At 53.3% G+C, this 6,914-nt stretch overlaps 3 non-coding genes and 1 pseudogene across 3 annotated transcripts; 2 read left to right on the top strand and 2 right to left on the bottom strand.

Moving 5' to 3' along the window:
• Positions 1–1,050: 1,050 nt before the first annotated feature.
• LOC136646929 (5S ribosomal RNA) lies at positions 1,051–1,159 on the bottom strand (annotated as a pseudogene).
• A 4,138-nt stretch (positions 1,160–5,297) lies between these two features.
• On the bottom strand, positions 5,298–5,416 carry LOC136646750 (5S ribosomal RNA). The gene has a single exon (XR_010794208.1). It is a non-coding gene; the product is annotated as a 5S ribosomal RNA (ribosomal RNA).
• A 374-nt stretch (positions 5,417–5,790) lies between these two features.
• LOC136646944 (5S ribosomal RNA) lies at positions 5,791–5,909 on the top strand. Its single transcript, XR_010794223.1, has one exon. It is a non-coding gene; the product is annotated as a 5S ribosomal RNA (ribosomal RNA).
• A 533-nt stretch (positions 5,910–6,442) lies between these two features.
• LOC136646633 (5S ribosomal RNA) lies at positions 6,443–6,561 on the top strand. The gene has a single exon (XR_010794207.1). It is a non-coding gene; the product is annotated as a 5S ribosomal RNA (ribosomal RNA).
• Positions 6,562–6,914: the final 353 nt, after the last annotated feature.

Here is a 6,914-nt window from a genome sequence, read left to right as displayed (position 1 = left end):
ATTTGGGTCTCAGTAATTTGGCTAGTGACTTACTGGGGGTGGGGCAGTGTTTGTTTGTTTTTAACAGCAGCTTCTCACAAAAAACATCTGTTTGGTGTGCTGGGTTCAAAAAAAGTTATAGTGGGGTGGATCTGGTACAGCCTTTTGTGGGCTGTTCAGAGGCACCAGGTTGCATTTATCACAGCACCCAGTCGCTATGTACCTGTGACAAGGTCCAGTTGTCATTTCTCAGCCTGGTCTACCTTACAGGATTGTTGTCAGAATAAAAAGGGTGAGGGCCGAGGGAGCACCATGAATTCTGCCCTGCTTGTTGGAGGAAGAGCAGGGCAAAAATTTAATGATGCATAAATGAGGGCTACGTGATCTAGAACATGCCCTTGTCCAGTGTCGGATTCGCCTTACTCCAGAGCAGCTGGCCTCACTGATGAGCCCATCAGCAGCCGGCAGGCCCCCTGGCAGGTTCAAGAAGCAACCACATCCTTGGAGTGGCAGGAGCACTGCTCACCGATGAGCTCAGACAGTGCAGCCCCAGCCAGGGTGGCAGGGCCCAATGAGAGCAAGGGGGGAAAGGTGGCCCCCTCCCCAGAGCCGGCAGGAGCACCTAGGGAAGCTACATTGGGGGGGGGGGAGGCAGCAAACCGGGTGGGGTGGTTTATGGGACCTCATCAGGCCTTGAGGGAAAGATAAAAGGGGCAAACCTGGAGACTTGTCAGGCTATCATGGAGAGAGCAGAACCAGAGGTGGCTCCCTCTCCCTGTGCTGCAAACCCAGCACTGGTGGGAAGAGGAGCGTGAACTAAACCCCCTTCCCACCTGCTCTCTGAGACCAGGCTGTCTGCAGTGGGGTGACACCATAGCCCCCTTAGGCGACTTCCCTGAGCATGGCCCCTGAAAGCCGATATTGGGCTTGGGGCAAGACTCATTAGGAGACAATAAAAAGAATGAAGAAGCCAAGAGGGATCCAGGGGCTTGAGGGCTGATGGGCCTTTCAGGGAGATAGAGCGTTGGTGCCTTTGGCAGGATGTGTTGGGGGGGGGCCAAAAGAAGCAAAAGCCTACAGCACCCAGTATTCCCAGGCAGTCTCCCATCCAAGTACTAACCAGGCCTGACCCTGCTTAGCTTCTGAGATCAGGCACATTCAAGGTAGTCTGACCATAGACACTGCATGGCCTTGCCACTTCTCCTTTAAGCAGGGCTCTCAGCCTCCCCCGCCTGCCTCCCCCCCCCCCCGCACAGACACACAAGCACCTTTCCTACTCAGCCACCCACTTCCTCTGCTAGTCACCGTGCACATGCCACCGCGCTCTCCCTGCCCCCCCACTCCTCCCACCGCTCCCTGCAGAACGCTGCTACCCACACCTTCCTCCTGGACAGCATCCCATAACTCACCGCCTTCTCCTGCATCCAAACTCCTGTCCTGCCAAACACCCTCCGCCTGCCACCGTGGCCCGGCTGCCAGGCCTCACGTGCACAGTGGCCCTGTGGCCCCCACTCAAACCGCTGGGCTCTCCCTGGAGTCATGTCATTCCCACCCAGGGACAGTGAGCCACAGCTGCCACCCCTTGGGAAGGACCCTCAGTCGCAACCACCAGGAACTCCTAAGGGCCCCTGACAACAACGACAACCTGTCTGGCCAGCCTTCCAGATGCACCCTCAGGCCTCACTCCCTGCTTCACCTGCAAGCCAAATGGGGCCCAGAGGACCAACCACAGACTGACTTCCTTCCATCTGGAGACCGGTTTCAAGGAATCATGGTGGGAGAGAGCCCACCAGTTCGTGCAACGCTTCCCCGTCACTTTAAGGGCTGCTGGCAGTGCAGGGAGCCCTGCGCAGCCCTCCGCAGTGCCCCTAAGGCTGGGAATGTGCAAGCAAAGGCAGGCACAAAGCACTCCCTGCAGAACTGAAGTGCTTTGCGCTCACTTTTACTGAAGATGCCAAGTCTCGGGGAGTGCGGCACAGGGACCTGCACCTCCAGCAGCCCTAGCAAGGGCACTCATAAGAACATAAGAACAGCCCCACTGGATCAGGCCATAGGCCCATCTAGTTGAGCTTCCTGTATCTCATAGCGGCCCACCAAATGCCCCAGGCAGCACACCAGATAACAAGAGACCTCATCCTGGTGCCTTCCCTTGCATCTGGCATTCTGACATAACCCATTTCTAAAATCAGGAGGTTGCGCATACACATCATGGTTTGTACCCCATAATGGATTTTTCCTCCAGAAACTTGTCCAATCCCCTTTTAAAGGCGTCTAGGCTAGACGCCAGCACCACATCCTGTGGCAAGGAGTTCCACAGATCGACCACACGCTGAGTAAAGAAATATTTTCTTTTGTCTGAACTAACCCGCCCAACACTCAATTTTAGTGGATGTCCCCTGGTTCTGGTATTATGTGAGAGTGTAAAGAGCATCTCCCTATCCACTCTGTCCATCCCCTGCATAATTTTGTATGTCTCAATCATGTCCCCCCTCAGGCGTCTCTTTTCTAGGCTGAAGAGGCCCAAACGCCGTAGCCTTTCTTCATAAGGAAGGTGCCCCAGCCCCATAATCATCTTAGTCGCTCTCTTTTGCACCTTTCCATTTCCACTATGTCTTTTTTGAGATGCGGCGACCAGAACTGGACACAATACTCCAGGTGTGGCCTTACCATAGATTTGTACAACGGCATTATAATACTAGCCGTTTTGTTCTCAATACCCTTCCTAATGATCCCAAGCATAGAATTGGCCTTCTTCACTGCCGCCGCACATTGGGTCGACACTTTCATCGACCTGTCCACCACCACCCCAAGATCTCTCTCCTGATCTGTCACAGACAGCTCAGAACCCATCAGCCTATATCTAAAGTTTTGATTTTTTGCCCCAATGTGCATGACTTTACACTTACTGACATTGAAACGCATCTGCCATTTTGCTGCCCATTCTGCCAGTCTGGAGAGATCCTTCTGGAGCTCCTCACAATCACTTCTGGTCTTTACCACTCGGAAAAGTTTGGTGTCGTCTGCAAACTTAGCCACCTCACTGCTCAACCCTGTCTCCAGGTCATTTATGAAGAGGTTGAAAAGCACCGGTCCCAGGACAGATCCTTGGGGCACACCGCTTTTCACCTCTCTCCATTGTGAAAATTGCCCATTGACACCCACTCTCTGCTTCCTGGCCTCCAACCAGTTCTCAATCCACGAGAGGACCTGTCCTCTAATTCCCTGACTGTGGAGTTTTTTCAGTAGCCTTTGGTGAGGGACCGTGTCAAACGCCTTCTGAAAGTCCAGATGTATAATGTCCACGGGTTCTCCCAAATCCTCATGCCTATTGACCTTTTCAAAGAATTCTATAAGGTTCGTGAGGCAAGACTTACCCTTACAGAAGCCATGCTGACTCTCCCTCAGCAAGGCCTGTTCATCTATGTGTTTTGAGATCCTATCTTTGATGAGGCATTCCACCATCTTACCCGGTATGGATGTTAGGCTGACCGGCCTATAGTTTCCCGGGTCCCCCCTCTTTCCCTTTTTAAAAATAGGCGTGACATTTGCTATCCTCCAATCTTCTGGCACCGTGGCCGTTTTGAGGGACAAGTTGCATACCTTAGTCAAGAGATCTGCAACTTCATTCTTCAATTCCTTAATCACTCTTGGGTGGATGCCATCAGGGCCCGGTGACTTATTGATCTTTAATTTATCAATGAGGTCTGAAACATCTTCTCTTTTAACCTCTATCTGACTTAACTCCTCGGTCAGGAGGGGCCGTTCGGGCAGCGGTATCTGCCCGAGGTCTTCTGCCGTGAAGACAGATGCAAAGAACTCATTTAATTTCTCTGCCATCTCTAAGTCTCCTTTTCTCTCCCCTTTCCCTCCCTCACCATCCAGAGGGCCAACCGCTTCTCTGGCGGGTTTCCTGCTTCTAACATATTTGAAGAAGCTTTTATTATTCCCCTTAATGTTGCTGGCCATGCGTTCCTCATAGTCTCGCTTGGCCTCCCGTATCACCTTCTTACATTACACTCCCCTTGCCCTCCTTAGCGACGCGATCCCCAGGGCCCTGGCCACTCCCGCAGAGTTTGAGAAGCGCTGGGTTATAGGATGCAAATAACCTTGGATATTTCTCTCCTGTCCTGTACTCATCCCCCAGGTGGTGCCCAAAGCGGCTACTTAGAATTCATACCCCTCCTTTCTACCCCGCTCAGGGCACTCCAGGCAGGCCACTATAAAACAATAGTAAAACATGGACATATATAAGAAAGACAGTTATGTTCATTTAGTTTCTTTTACTCTTTAATCATTAATGCCCTTGCATAGCCATAGTTGGCAACCTTCAGTCTCGAAAGACTATGGTATTGCGCTCTAGCACAACTGTGGTATTTCTGTGCCAGGAAACAGATGCAGGCTGAGTCTCATCATCTGCAAGGGTCCCATTCTCAGAACTCACCTGGATGGCAAAATTCACATTAAAGGCAATCCATTTCAAGAACAATGTCCCTTTACAGGTGATTTAAAAACAGCCTTGCTGAGCTTTGTGATGTGAGACAGAGTCATTAGGCAGACAGTCCATCAATCAGTCTCTCCCCAGGCGCTTAGAAAGGCTTCACTCTGAGCCAGAGTAATTATCTTTCTTTCACCTGCTCAGGGGAAGGGAGGGGTCGCTTGCCTGGGAGTGAAGCCCTTTTAAGTGCCTGGAGGGAGAATGACTGACTGACTGTCAGCCAGCTGCCCACTCTCAGGTGAATGAGGCTATTGTTAAAGGACTGTTTTCCTTTAACTTAAAGGGCCATTCTCATCAGGTTGAGATAGAAATATCCATGGATAATTAGGCTATACCTGTAACTCCTTCCATGACTGTCTTCTACAACAGGAAGAAAAGCAGTTTTTAAGCTGTGATGTTAAAGGGATGCGTCTTTCCCCTTCTGAAGAATGAGCACATTCCTTCTCATTGGCAGTGGGAACTCACGTTGAGTCAAACACGTGCATAAAAGATCCGAGTGTGACAAGGCTGGACCTGTAGGAGAGGCAGTTGTCTTGTTTGGGATGGTAAAAAGTAAGGTGTCTAAAACAGGGCCCTTGAATGGTCAGGTCTGCACCCCTGTGAGGTCTGCGCCCTGGGCAGCTGCCGAGTTGCCCTAAGGCCAGCACCGCCCCTGAGCAGTCCCCCGTTTTGTCCCTGAAAGAGTATCTGTCAGCGGGCGGACTCATGAGGACAGAAGGGGAATAGTGAAAAGAAGAACCGAAGCAGGACGCGGGCCGGCTGTGCCCTGGGGGGAGAAGGCGTTTGGTGGGAAGTGTGGGAGGGAGCGCCCCAAAGAAGCAAAAGCCTACAGCACCCGGTATTCCCAGGCGGTCTCCCATCCAAGTACTAACCAGGCCTGACCCTGCTTAGCTTCCGAGATCAGACGAGATCGGGCGCGTTCAGGGTAGTATGGCCGTAGACACTGAACAGCCTTCGTGTGGCCGTGCCATTTCTGACTTGAAGCAGGGCTCCCAGCCCACCCCGCCCCGCCTGCCTTGCCCCGCACTGACACACACAAGCACCTTTCCCACCCAGGCACCCGCTTCCACTGCTAGCTGACGCACACGCCGCTGCGCTCTCCCTGCCCCTCCCACCGCTCCCTGCAAAACGCTGCTGCCCGCACCTTCCTCCTGGACGGCGTCCCGCAGCTCACCGCCTTCTCCTGCCAAACCCCTCTGCTGACAAACACCCCGACTGCGGGCCCTCCTGTGGCTGCCCACCGTGGCCACAACGCCTCACACACACCCCCTGGCCCCACAGCCCGCTTAAAGGAAGAAGCGGCAGCACCACACAGCGTCTACGGCCATACTACCCTGAACGCGCCCGATTTCGTCTGATCTCGGAAGCTAAGCAGGGTCAGGCCTGGTTAGTACTTGGATGGGAGACCGCCTGGGAATACCGGGTGCTGTAGGCTTTTGCTTCTTTTGCCTGCCCCACGCATTCATCCAATCACATCACAAAAGCGGTTATATTTTCTGAGGTAGCTTGGGAGGTTAAATTTGTCACAGCAGCTGCTTGTGTCTTAGAGTGTCCTAACCTATGATATCTTGGTGTGTTACGGAAATTGCTCTGCAGGGACAAAAAAACTCTGCAGAGAATTATTAAGATTATTAAGAATTATTAATAATCTGCAGAGATTATTAAGATGCGTGGGGCAGGCAAAAGAAGCAAAAGTCGGGGTGTTTGTCAGCAGAGGGGTTTGGCAGGAGAAGGCGGTGAGCTGCGGGACGCCGTCCAGGAGGAAGGTGCGGGCAGCAGCGTTTTGCAGGGAGCGGTGGGAGGGGCAGGGAGAGCGCAGCGGCGTGTGCGTCAGCTAGCAGTGGAAGCGGGTGCCTGGGTGGGAAAGGTGCTTGTGTGTGTCAGTGCGGGGCAAGGCAGGCGGGGCGGGGTGGGCTGGGAGCCCTGCTTCAAGTCAGAAATGGCACGGCCACACGAAGGCTGTTCAGTGTCTACGGCCATACTACCCTGAACGCGCCCGATCTCGTCTGATCTCGGAAGCTAAGCAGGGTCAGGCCTGGTTAGTACTTGGATGGGAGACCGCCTGGGAATACCGGGTGCTGTAGGCTTTTGCTTCTTTGGGGCGCTCCCTCCCACACTTCCCACCAAACGCCTTCTCCCCCCAGGGCACAGCCGGCCCGCGTCCTGCTTCGGTTCTTCTTTTCACTATTCCCCTTCTGTCCTCATGAGTCCGCCCGCTGACAGATACTCTTTCAGGGACAAAACGGGGGACTGCTCAGGGGCGGTGCTGGCCTTAGGGCAACTCGGCAGCTGCCCAGGGCGCAGACCTCACAGGGGTGCAGACCTGACCATTCAAGGGCCCTGTTTTAGACACCTTACTTTTTACCATCCCAAACAAGACAACTGCCTCTCCTACAGGTCCAGCCTTGTCACACTCGGATCTTTTATGCACGTGTTTGAC

This window comes from Tiliqua scincoides, chromosome 3 (genome assembly GCF_035046505.1).
Source record: "Tiliqua scincoides isolate rTilSci1 chromosome 3, rTilSci1.hap2, whole genome shotgun sequence".
Taxonomy (NCBI): Eukaryota; Metazoa; Chordata; class Lepidosauria; order Squamata; family Scincidae; genus Tiliqua; species Tiliqua scincoides.
This window is presented reverse-complemented; position numbering and strand designations above follow the sequence as displayed.